Source organism: Gorilla gorilla, chromosome 6 (genome assembly GCF_029281585.2).
Source record: "Gorilla gorilla gorilla isolate KB3781 chromosome 6, NHGRI_mGorGor1-v2.1_pri, whole genome shotgun sequence".
Classification (NCBI taxonomy): Eukaryota; Metazoa; Chordata; class Mammalia; order Primates; family Hominidae; genus Gorilla; species Gorilla gorilla.
Window position 1 is genome coordinate 28,270,583 of NC_073230.2, and position 13,846 is coordinate 28,284,428.

General features: G+C 38.9%; 1 long non-coding RNA gene across 1 annotated transcript; it reads right to left on the minus strand.

Moving 5' to 3' along the window:
* Nucleotides 1–684: 684 nt before the first annotated feature.
* On the minus strand, nt 685–1,431 carry LOC129523749 (uncharacterized). Its single transcript, XR_008667351.1, has 3 exons — nt 1,337–1,431; nt 1,145–1,235; nt 685–886 (listed from the first exon to the last, which is right to left on the minus strand). It is a non-coding gene; the product is annotated as an uncharacterized lncRNA (long non-coding RNA).
* Between the last annotated feature and the right edge of the window lie 12,415 nt (nt 1,432–13,846).

Sequence of the window (13,846 nt, forward strand, 5' to 3'; positions counted from 1 at the left end):
ACATCTGTCACTCCATTCACCAATGAGTCTCAAAGTCAGGACACTACAGTTGTCCTGTTCTTTTCAACCTTTTCTGGGATGGAAGAGATGCGATGACTTGCCGACGACTTGCCGGCTGGTCAAGGCTTCATCACATATTTGGCAAGTCTGTACAAGCACTATCATGTAATTGTATTGTTCTCTCTTTTGTTTGTAAAGCAGAACTTTTCAGTTTAAAAGGTCACTGGAATGTTTATTTTACTATGGGTCCCTATTTAATTATTCTACTTTGAATTGTATTTGTTAATAAAACAATAGTGACAAATCGTTAGCCATAATTTATGTTGGCCATGCACATGCGTGCATTTGCATAGCCCAAAGCAGTTAGTAAATGGAAGAGGACTGGAGGATCTAGTCGGGAGGTTCCGGTCAGGTTTCCTTCCAAACAAGGAATTACTGTTAGCTTCCCAAAAAGGATGTGGACATAGGCAAACAATCTTCTGTGTTTGAAAGTAGCAGATTCTACTAATTTAGTATTAATGGCTTGAATCTTTCACAGAAACTTGAATGTAGAGCAATCAGATGGTTTTTCAATTGGTTGGTGACTGGGCTGATTCTGGCCAAACTCTGCATCTTTGAGTTGGAATTTGTGGAGATCAAAGTTCACCTGGGCTTTATCTTTGCTGGGTATTATGTTGAGTGTGTGTGTGTGTGTGTGTGTGTGTGTGTGTGTATGTGTGTGTGTTTTAAAGACAAAAAAAAATTTGTCTTTAATTATTTCAATAGTCGTGATGGAAAGGTACTAATTATAATTTTGAGCTCCAGAAATTTAGATCACTCCACAGGTGGATTTGGTGCAGTTTTCAGTGAAACAGACTGTAGAGCCACCAATCAGCAAACCAGATTCCTAGGAAGACCCCAAAACACAAATTATTGGAGAAACATAACAATTTCAAAGATATTTTCCATTTGGAATTCAAATTTATTTTGTAGATTAAGACTATTTTTCCCAAAAGCCTGCTTAATTCAGGATACTTAGTGACATAAAGAATGAAGAATATATGATTTCTACACACACACACAGCACACACACACACAGAAGTTAAGAAATTTAGCTATAATTAATACCAAATAAAACAGTGAGGCTGGGTACAGTGGCTCTCACCTGTAATCCCAGCACTTTGGGAGACTGAGGCAGGTGGATCACAAGGTCAGAAGATTGAGACCATCCTGGCTAACATGGTGAAACCTCATCTCTACCAAAAATACAAAAAAAATTAGCCGGGCGTGGTGGCATGTGACTCAGGAATTCCTGAGACTGGGTAATTTATAAAGAAAAGAAGTTTAATTGGCTCACAGTTCTGCAGGCTGTATGGGATGTGTCACGCTGTCATCTGTCTGCCTTCTGGGGAGGCTTCAGGGAGCTTTTACTCATGGCAGGAGGTGAAGCAGGAGCAGGCATGTCACATGGCCAGAGCAGGAACAAGGGAGAGTTGAGGATGTGCTGCACACTTTAAACAACCAGATCTCATGAGAACTCACTCACTAAGAGCACCAGGCCATAAGGAATTCACTTCCATGACCCAAATGCCTCCCAACAGGCCACACTTTCAACACTGGGGATTACATTTCAACATGAGATTTGGGTGGGGACAAACATCCAAACTGTATAACTACCAATATGGAGGCCACCACCTGCAAACAGCTTGTCTTTCTCTGGACTTTAGTTCATCAAGGCTCCCTTGAACTCTTACCTTGCACTAGTGCCATAAAAAATAGGATTTTTATATTTCCATTTTTTATGTTTTTTGTTTCATCCACTACTGGAGTAAAGGTTTATTAGTTTTCTATTGTTCAGCAATAATTATCACAAATTTAAAAGATTAAAACAACCCACATTTATTATCTCAGTTTCTATTCCAGCATGGCTTAGTCGCTGGAATGAACTCAACACATTGGCTGGGCTGGATGTGATTTCATCCTGGATTGCACAGGATGAAATTAGCATATTGGCTGGGCTGCAACCTTATCTGGAGGTTTGACTGGGGAAGAATTCACTTCTAAGATCATCACTCAGGTTGTTAGTAGAATTCATTTACTTGCAACTATAAGACTGAAGGCTCTGTGTTTTTGCTCTGTCAGTTGGAGGCTGCCTTCAGTTTCCAGAGGCTGCCAACAGTGCCATGCCATGTGCTTGCTTACTTCATCAAGCCAGTAAGGAAAGTGTCTAGAGTGGGTTACCAAGATGGAATCTCATATAATGCACTATAACTATATTCAGGAGTGAATCTCATCACCCTTGCCATATTCTCTTAGTTAGAAGCAATTGACAGATTATGCTTACACTTAAGAGAAGATTATACAAGGGCATACATACCAGGAGGAACAAATCATAGGGCTACCCTAAAGATTGTGTGGTACCCTTCTGTCCACCACAGAAGGTCTTTCGTGCCCTTACACATTTTAACTGAATGTAGAAGTCCACAAGAAAACTTTAAAAAGTCCAATGTCTTTATGTGGTGGATACTACACCTTCCTATTGGATATACATATTAGGAACCTTGGAAAGAGGTAAAGACTATTCAACAACACTAGATGACAGACCCAATTCAGCACTAAGAACTATCAGGGTTGAACATTGCTTGTAATATACCCAAAATAGGGTAGAAGAAGCATAGTCAAAACTTATGATAAGGCTGGCAAGAAGATGTTCTAAGTGGTCATGCAGACAGAGACTAGATTGTGCATCTTTTATTAAGTTATGGATTTTGGTAACTTAAAACCCACAATGCTGATCTCACAATTAGATCATTCTAGTCAACAAAATAAAGGCAAAACAACTCCCAAAACTTTGTTGGTGCAGTCATTTCAAACAACGGAAAATGGACAAAAGAGACACCCTGACAAGAAAGACAATAAACACAGTCATAATCTGGTTCACTGGACAACTGTGATTATGGGTATTTGACTCAACAATTGTAATTATGGCTAGCTACAGTGATTACTGAACACACATTACTTGGTGGCAAGTTTGTGGTCTCTTCCCTTTGTAACCAAAGGAAATACTCTACCACTGCAAAATTATAGCTAAAGAAGAATTAATGATTTCTCTCATACTGGATCATGAAGAATGAAAAGAAGAAAAGAAAACCTTATTACATATCATAGAGCTGAGAAGGTTTTCCCTCCTCAGACTTCTATACATTACATTTTTTTTCCAAATAGGTATTTTTTTACCTTCTCTCCTTTTCATGACTACTAAAATATGTATCTTTATGCATTGGTTGCTTTAAAATTAAATGGTAAATTAACCTTACTAATTGAAGTTACATATCATACTGCCAAAGGCATACCATGTTGTATGATTGGTTTTTTCATATGTGATGTAATGGATAATGTAACTTAAAAAAATTGATTTTAGCCAGGCACAGTGGCTCACGCCTATAATCCCGGCACTTTGAGAGGCCGAGGCAAGTGAATCAGCTGAGGTCAGGGGTTCGAGACCAGTTTGGCCAACATGGTGAAACCCTGTCTCTACTAAAAACACAAAAATTAGCTGGGTGTGGTGGTGGCTGCCTGTAATCCCAGCTACTCAGGAGGCTGAGGCAAAAGAATTGCTTGAACCCAGGAGGTGGAGGTTGCAGTGAGTTGAGATCATGCCATTGCACTCCAGCCTGGGCAACAAGAGCAAAACTCCCTCTCAAAAAATAAAAATAACATAAAAATAAAAACTTGGTTTTAATATATTGTTATAAAAATTCAGAATGAGGCCAAAGTAAACAGGATTACAAGACCTGTAGTGTAAATGTCTTTTCTCATTTAATGACCTCAATATCCTGTACTCCATGTGTGTTACTGCAGTCTCAGATTGTCAACTCTTAAGACAATCTACATTATTTCTTTGTATGATTCCATGTACCTATAAGAACTTGGTAGATTTATTTAGAAAGTAGTTATTTCAGCTTCCTTCCTTCATACCCCTCTCCTGCCCCATATACAGTGGACTCACTCTAATGTTATTTTTGGTGGGAAAATACTTAAATTGAATTTTTTCTCACTGTTCATCATAGGGAGAATAATTCTCTCCCAAACCTTTACCTCTAGAAACTAAAAGCCTTTTCTTACACTGAAGGTTCTTATCTTTTGCTTTATCTTGATATGACTAGTATTTTTTTTACCTCTTTATATTCTTATTTCATATCTGAATCCCTACTTAATTTTTTGATCAAAAATTATAACTATTTTGTAAGTATATATGGCACTATATTTTAAATGAGAAAATTGATTCTGCTATATATCTTTAATGAAGAAAACAGCCACTGATTGCAACAAAAGCTTTATGCATTGAAGAAAAAAAAATCTATCAGAAAGAAAAAAATTAGCTAGAGCTTGCTTTTATCCAAACATGTTTAGATTCTCTTTATAGACTCTGAAAAATAGCCTGAAATACTTTGTCTTTACTTCAGCCAACTGGAGGCCGCTGGGAAAGTATATCACTGTATATCAAGTAGCCGTAATGATCAAATTATATACATAATCTATCCATTTAGAAGTTAACTGCTAGTAGTAATAATTTTAAATTGCAGTTATAGTCGCTATGCCTTAAAAAAAAAAATCAGTGAAGACAAGTCTACTCCCATTAACAAAGGCTACCTCAATATAAACAGACTGGAGAAAATGGGAGTTAGGGATTTCTTGTTTCTCCCTCCACAGAAGGGAGAACTTCAAGAAAAAAGTACAAAGTAATAGATTATTGGATGTGCATAAATCTTTAGAAAAATTGAGAGGCATTTGCCAAATGTGTTATGCCATTTGGGGAAAAAGTAGCTATCAGTACATAGAAAACTAAACCAATGTAATATCAAGGAAATGAACAATTCCAGGAAAAACAAAAAGATAAGTGAGACAGAAAACATAATCAAAATATACCACTTGGCTCAGTAGTAAACAATTTTTATGTAGTCATAACACAGTAAATACCAATTATTGATTTAAGTGAAAATTTTGATATACCTATACTGGATGAATGGGGAGACAAACATGTATTTTCTTTTTGTAAAGTATAAGAAAGCTCAATCATTATCCATAAGAGAAAACCAATAGGTTACATAGATATATATATATAGTACCATATATACATATACATGTGCATATATATAGTGCATGTATATGTATACTTAATATATATTTGTATATTGTGTATACATATAACTTTTATATATATGTATTAATTATGTATATGTATAAGTAATTAAGTACATATTTATATGTATAACATTTATATGTTATATATATACGATATACAAATATATATACAAATATTTACTTAATTACTAAAAGAAAGAACTAAAAGTGGTTGCCTTGGGCTGTGAGGTTTAGTGAGAGTTTGGGGGTTAAGAGAATTGGGAGTGGGATAGGGAGAATTTTTAATAGTACTTGATTTTTATACCATATAGATGTATTACATAAGTAAAAATAAAAATTAAAGTAATATCTTCTTTAGTAAACAAATATGTGGCTTGAAGAAACACTTTCAAATCATATTCTTTCACTTCCAGAAGCAGTTAATACATACATGTATGATTTCTGTTTTTTTTTTTTTTTGGAACGAAGTTTCGCTCTTGTTGCCCAGACTGGAGCACAATGGCGTGATCTCAGCTCACTGCAACCTCTGCCTCCCGGGTTCAAGCGATTCTCCTGCCTCAGCCTCCTGAGTAGCTGGGATTACAGGCACCCGCCACCATGCCTGGCTAATTTTTGTATATTTAGTAGAGACGGGGTTTCACCATGTTGACCAGGCTGGTCTTGAACTTCTGACCTAAGGTGATCCACCTGCCTCGGCCTCCCAAAGTGTTGGGATTACAGGCCTGAGTCACCACACCTGGCATACATGTATGATTTCTTAAAGACCATTTATAATCAAAAAATTTAAAAAATTGTTCCTTTTCTTTTTTTTAGACAGAATCTCGTTCTGTCGCCAGGCTGGAGTGCATTGGCACAATCTCGGCTCACTGCAACCTCTGCTGCCTGGGTTCAAGCGATTCTCTTGCCTCAGCCTCCTGAGTAGCTGGGCCTACAGGCACATTCCACCATGCCCAGCTAATTTTTGTATTTTTAGTAGAGACAGGGTTTCACCATGTTGGCCATGGTGGTCTCAATCTCTTGACCTCGTGATACACCTGCCTTGGCCTCCCAAACTGCTGGGATTACAGGCATGAGCCACTGGGCCCGGCCAAAAATTGTTACTTTTGAGAATGTTAAAGTTCAGAAACCCAGTAAAATGGGCTCAGAGTTCCAATCAAACTATTTTTAAAAACCACCAGATAAACCCCAGGTTATAACAATGAAGGAAATAATTTACATGTTTTGGTTTTTATTCCATCTCTTTCATTTCTGTCTTTCTTTCTTTCTTTTTTTTTTTTTTTTTGAGACAGAGTCTCACTCTGTCACGCAGGCTGGAGTACAGTGGCGTGATCTTGGCTCACTGCAAGCTCCACTTTCTGGGTTCACTCAATTCTCCTGCCTCGGCCTCCCGAGTAGCTGGGACTACAGGCACCCGCCACCACGCCTGGCTAATTTTTTGTATTTTTAGTAGAGACGGGGTTTCACCGTGTTAGCCAGGATGGTCTTGATCTCCTGACCTTGTGATCTGCCTGCCTCAGGCTCCCAAAGTGCTGGGATTACAGGCGTGAGCCACCGCACCCAGCCCATCTCTTTGATTTCTTAGTTGCAAAGTGCAATGCAGTCCACATTCTTGGGTTTGAATAAGTCTTATTGATCATGTGATCTTGGACCAGTAGCTTAACTTCTCTAAGCATCAATTTCTTCTCTAAAATTAATGATAAGGTAGCGTAGCTGTGAGGGTTAAATGAAATGAAATACATCAGCAAAGTGTTAAGTACATCACAGGCTTTTGCTAAATGCTAACAACTATTACTCCTTCTTTCCTTTTTCCTTTTTTTCTTTCTAGAAAGCGATTGTTGTCTTGCAACTTTGTTAATATGCATTGTCTTCTACCACTGTGTAACTAGGTGCTCTTTAACAAGCCTATTAGTCATCTCTAGCTACATCTATTTTTATAAATAAATAAATTATGAGCCATTATGCCGTTCAGCATAATGAAAGAACTAAATTCAGAACAGAACTAAATTCTTCATAAGTATCCTAATTATATATTATGCAAGAATAGGTAACTAGTTTCTGATGTTCTGAGGAGGTAAATGGAATATTAGTTATAATTACATAGCACTTTCATTTGTCAAGCTTAAATTGTGTGTGTGTATGTGTGTATAATCTTATAAAACCTTTGATGAAGATGGTGTATTATTATTATTTCCATTTGGCAGATGAAAAGACTGAGGTTTGAAGAAGCTGTATAATTTGTTATAGTCTATATAATTTGTCTTTAAAAAACATTTCATTCTGTTCTAGCATAGGGCATTATTTGTCTCAATTCATTTTAACTTCATCATTTTAGCACTATCATAAGTACAGCTGAATAGTCATAAGACATTGTTTCAAAACTTAAATAGGGCCGGGCGTGGTGGCTCCTGTCTGTAATCCCAGCACTTTGGAAGGCCGAGGCGGGCAGATCACTTGAGGTCGAGAGTTCAAGACCAGCTTGACTAACATGGAGAAACCCCTTCTCTACTAAAAATTCAAAATCAGCCGGCCGTGGTGGTGCATGCCTGTAATCCCAGCGACTCGAGAGGCTGAGGCAGGATAATTGCTTGAATCTGGGAGGCGGAGACTGTGGTGAGCCGAGATCGCGCCATTGCACTCCAGCCTGGGCAACAAGAGCGAAACTCCATCTCAAAAAAAAATCAAAACAACTTAAATATGTAGTTAGTCATTGATAACTTTGTGCCCAAATGGGTCATATTTTTGAATCCTAAACAGCTGCAGGTTTGATTACGTTGTTTGCTACAGGGTCACTATGACTTTCCTTCATTGATTTGCTTTGATTGGTTTATTTGTTCGTTTATTCAACAACAGACTGCTCATCATGTGATAGGCACACTGTCTGGTACTGGGTATCCAAACTTGAAAGGATACAGTCCTTGCCCTTAAGCAGTCCAGTGAGGAGATCTATCTTTACGCATTTGTAACACAATGTGATCAAGGGCATAATATATTATTAACAAGGCTCTCAGAAGAAAAGCCCCTGGGTGTGTTCAAGGAGAGTCAGGCCTGGTTTAAGCCATTACATCCTAGACTATCCAGGAGTGAAGGACCTCTCCTCTAGGACTTGCCCTTTTCTCTCTGAGACCTGGCTCGAGGCAAATTGCATTGGCATGACTGCTTTTTGAGACTATGTTTTGCTCTGTTGCCCAGACTGTAGAGCAGTGGCACGATCTTGGCTCACTGCAACCTCCGCCTCCTGGAGTCAAGCAATTCTCCTGCCTCAGCTTCCTGAGTAGCGGGATTACAGGTGCCCGCCACCATGCCTCGCTAATTTTTGTATTTTTTGTAGAGACGAGGTTTCATGATGTTGGCCAGGCTAGTCACGAACTCCTAACTTCAGGTGATCCACCTGCCTCGGCCTCCCAAAGTGCTAGGATCACAGGCATGAGCCACCGCGTCCAGTTGGCATGACCCTTTTTTAAAAATCTTCTCCCGGAAAAGGGCAATATGTTTCCACGCAGTAGGCCTCTTGGGACCCTTCATTGTTTTCAGACTTTGGGGACAATATTCCAATCTCATCTTAATAATTGGAGTTCCTAGTTGCTAGGGCAATTGCCTTGTTGGCTTTGGATGCGGTTTTCAAGTGAGAAGCAGCCTGGGGTTAATTTTCTGGAGTCCGTTTCCTGGAGGCGCTTGAGTAACATGACTACAAATTACATGCCCCATCTGTGATACCACGCTACCTCTGGCCCCAGTTTCTTCACACCTGTATAAACAGGAGGAATATGGGATCTCCTTACTGATCCCATAATGGCTCTTCATCAGCTTGTGTGTGCTGCCCCAGTCTGTCCACAGTCCTTGTGAATTCCAGATACTGGAACGCCATGAAAAGGCATGGTGTGACCACATGGCTGATAACGTCCCTGACGTGAAAAATTTAAAGTGGAGTGTACTGGCTGAGAGTGCAGTGGTTTGCGTGTTGGCTCTCGTTTGTAGTCATCTCTGGCAAGTTATTTAACTGTCTAGTGTTCAGTTTCCTCATCTGTACAAGAATGATAAAATACAGCAGTAATCAGTTTCATATAGTTGTTGTGATGATTAAGTAACAGAAACCATTGTAAGTACCCAAAGCAGAATGTTTGGCACCTAAGTGCTCTGTACATGTTGGTCATTAATTCATGCAGAGAAGATAGCAGGCAGTGCATACCAGCACTTTTTCCACATCTTCCCTCTAGAGTGGTGTCCCTCAGGATTGTGCTATTTCTCTCCTGGCATGTCTCGCTTTGGTATTCCTCTCACTTTCAGAAAATGCATCTGGAGATGGTGACTTACCTACTGTCTTTCCATTCTTGAAGCTACTGTGAGGTTTCCTAGGGAAGTCTAGAGAATGTAATAACTGGGACATTGGGAGCTTGTTAGATTTCACCCATCTGGTTGTGAACAGTCTAAAACTCCTTTCATTTTTTTTTTTTTTCAGTTTGTACCTAGAAATTTGTTGTAGCACCAAAGGAAAATGTACACAGAGAGCCGGGCACAGTGGCTCACACCTGTAATCCCAGCACCTTAGGAGGCTGAGGCGGGTGGATCACATGAGGCCAGGAGATCTAGACCAGTCTGGCCAACACGGCAAAACTCTGTCTCTACTAAAAATATACAAATTAACCAGAGGTGGTGGTGCACACCTGAAATCCCAGCTACTTGGGAGATCGAGGCACAAGAATCACTTGAACCTGGGAGGCAGAGGTTGCAGTGAGCTGGGATCGCACCACTGTACTCTAGCCTGGGCGACGGAAGGAAAAAAAAAACAAACAAAAAAAGAAAATGTATACAGAGTCTCAAAAATTGTGAATAAGTTAGTAACATCATTTCCAAAAGTGTTCATTAAATGTTATTTTTAAGTAGTATGCAGTACCTAATAATTAAGTGTGATAAATATTATTTTTCCACTAGGCGCAGTGGATCATTCCTGTAATCCTAGCATTTTGGGAGGTTGAGGCAGGCAGATCACTTGAGGCCAGCCTGGCCAACGTGGCAAAACCCTGTCACTACCAAAAATACAAAAATTAGCTAGGTCCACACCCAGGTGTCTGCCTGTAGTCCCAGCTACTCGGTTAGTCTGAGGTGGGAGAATCCCTTGAGTCCAGGAGGCTGAGGTTACAGTGAGCTGAGATCACCACTGCATTCCAGCCTGGGGATAGAGCAAGACCATGTCTCAAAAAAAAAAAAAAAAAAAAGATATATATAATATATATGATGCTATATATGTAAAATTATATATATATGTTTTCTCTATTATGTAAACAAAGTAAGGGTTATTGAGACCCTGAAAGTACAAAAAGGAACTTATTAGTAAGAAAATACAATGTAGAATATTTTCATTGAATAATGATGCATATCTTAGTCATAAACTCCATTAGAATCCCAATATTTTAACTCTAAAATTTCAGCTACAAATGATCATTTGATTACTTACGTTTTGATACTAGATATTTTATATTGTTCTAAGAATTTTTAAAACAAAATTTGTCACGAGTGGTTAAAATAACTCTTGAAGAAAAAATATTTGATAGAAATTTGAAATATTTGCTTCCCATGAAAGTACATCTGAGTTCTAAATGATGTGTGTAAGTATGAATCAAAGATGCCGGGCGCGGTGGCTCACGCCTCTAATCCCAGCACTTTGGGAGGCTGAGGTGGGCGGATCAAGAGGTCAGGAGATCGAGACCATCCTGGCTAACACAGCGAAAACCCGTCTCTACTAAAAATCCAAAAAAATTAGCGGGGTGTGGTGGCGGGTGCCTGTAGTCCTAGCTACTCGGGAGGCTGAGGCAGGAGAATGGCGTGAACCCGGGAGGCGGAGCTTGCAGTGAGCGGAGATCGCGCCACTGCACTCCAGCCTAGGTGAGAGAGTGAGACTCCGTCTCAAAACAAACAAACAAACAAAAAGTATGAGTCAAAGATGGTGTTTGGAGAATTACGTAGAGGCTAAGACTATTCACCTTCTAGAACTTACTCGTTTGTTTCCTCCATTGGTTTGAAAGTTCTTTTTTTTTTTTGAGACGGAGTCTCACTCTGTTGCCAGGCTAGAGTGCTGTGGCGCGATCTCCACTCACTGCAACCTCCAACTCCCTGGTTCAAGGGATTCTCCTGCCTCAGCCTCCCGAGTAGCTGGAATTACAGGCATGCGCCACCATGCCCGGCTAATTTTTGTATTTTTAGTAGAGATGGGGTTTCATTAAGTTGGCCAGGATGGTCTCGATCTCCTGACCTCGTGATCTGCCCGCCTCGGCCTCCCAAAGTGCTGGGATTACAGGCGTGAGCCACCACGCCCAGTCGGTGGTTTGAAAGTTCTTTGAGAGTATGACAGTGTCTTACGCTTTTTTATTTTCTTCCTACCATACATTATCTTGCCTTGGACATGGAAAATACTAACTGAATATTCAAACGAATTGACTGAACATGATGAACTTGAGATCTGTAATGACCTATAATTTAATTTTTAAATCAGAGTCTAATAATTCTTATCCATATCACTTTTAACTTCTGTCACTTCTGGTTAAGTTGTTAGATCAGACTTTGAGTTAATTTGCAAAATTAGACAAGGTTTATAATGTTGTTTTAGAAAAATAACCTAATTAAACACTGGGATTGTCGACAAGACAGGCTTGGTGAAATATTTTGATGAAGGTATTTCTCTTTAAATAATAATTGTAAAATAAAGGTTTGGATGAACATATGGAATCATTTATGTAAGGCAGACTGCTTCTAATTCTTTTGTTCCTTTCCAAACACTAACTATGGGACATAAAATAAAAAGATATTAATATTCAAAATACATAGTGTTTTTGGTTCTTTTTAAATCATGATTTTTTTCTTTTTTTTTTTTAGTGGCTAGTGTAGCACTTGGAAAATCATATACACTTCAATCCCAGGAATAGTGGTATTGCCAAAGCAAAACATCTTCTATTTACATATAAATGTCCTCATTCAGCATGACTGAATACCTTTCTCATTTATAATGAAGTGGCAACAACCACAGCAATCAAATTCTAAGACATAGAGGCTAGATTAAAGTGACTGAGCATATCTCAGGATCGAAAAACAATCTTTCAAAAAATTTAGCCTGGTCCCAACATATAATCCTTTGTAAAGCTATTTTGAATTATTGCCAGATCCCTGGCTGTGATTTTGCAATTCCAACCAAATACTTCATGAGACCTTTGGAGGAGAATCTCAGAATTTCCTGCTGCAGCCAGTGACACAGAGGAAGTGTTGATCTGTTTTCACTGTACCATCTATGTTTTGCTGACAGACCAGTGGCTTTTATTTGTAAAGTGACCTATCGAAGCCAATGAACATTGTGGCTTTGCATTAACCATAATATTGTCATTTCAAATGGAATGTACAAGTTTATCAAAATCCACTTTAAACTTTTTATGTTCTCAAAGCAACAGGAAGCCAATTTATGTGGCCAATTAAATAGCTGTTGACTTTGATTTTGGTATTTTGTGTCATGGTCTTATCATTTAATTTGAAATACATATATTTTTAATCAAAACATTAAAAAAGAGTAAAATTTATTCTGCAATTGCTCCTTTTAAAATTTAAAATAATTGTATTTATTATTTAATATTTGAATAAATATCATTTGAACATCAATCTCACTACCAGTTTAGAGCAATCTTCTAAGTTATTTTGCTCTTCTTAAATATATTTTAAGATATGAGAGCAAACTAGATTTCTGAGAGTTTGTAAAATAAAGGAAAACAAATTAGGCATTTCTTCAGAAATGTGACCTCCTAAAGGACAGCTAAAGAAAACTTTTTAAAAAGGATTGTTTTTACTCCTATCCTTTCCTTGGACTTTCCTAATCAACTCTTTTGTTCATGTAATAGCTTTTTTGAACTATAACTCATATACCATAATATTCACCCATCTAAAGTATACAATTCAGGCCGAACACTGGTGGCTCACACCTGTAATCCCAGCACTTTGGGAGGCTGCGATGGGAGGATTGCTTGAGGCCAGGAGCTCAAGACCAGCCTGGGCAACATGGCGAAACCCTGTTTCTACGAAAAATACAAAAATTAGCTAGGTGTGGTGGTACATGCCTGTAGTCTCAGCTAATTGGGAAGTTGAAGTGGGAGGATCACCTGAGCCCAGAGGTCAAGGCTGCAGTGAGCCGTGAACACTCCACTGCACTCTAGCCTGGGCGACAGAGTAAGATCCTATCTCTAAATAAATAAATAAATAAAATAAAACATACAATTTGAAGAAAATAATGTATATAGCGGTCCATTTTCAAGACAAAGTGCCTCAAATTGGCTCAGGTCAGCAAACTACAGCGGAAACAAGATATACTAGGCCTCTGCTTGGATAACCAACGCCTGCTTGTCAGTCCCCGCCACCCCCAACCCATTAGTTGCCCCCAGCAGAACCAAAGAAGTTTAGTCTAAGATGAAAGTTTACTAGCCTGCAAGATAGCTCACTTTGTCTGTTCTTATTAGCCTGCCCAGCTGCTTAGGTTATAAGTCAAATACTTAAGAGCTCCTGAGTTGACTAGGATTACAATGTATTGTGGGCTGCAACAAAATGCATCAGGACAACCCTAAAGAAAACACCTAAAGCCCCTACCCAACAACCAATCGATGACATCCGGGAAGATTGTAACCCCATAGTACTCGGTCTATGAGGAACTAGGGGAGGGACCTGTGCATTAGGGGCTACATTGCTTTTTGAAACC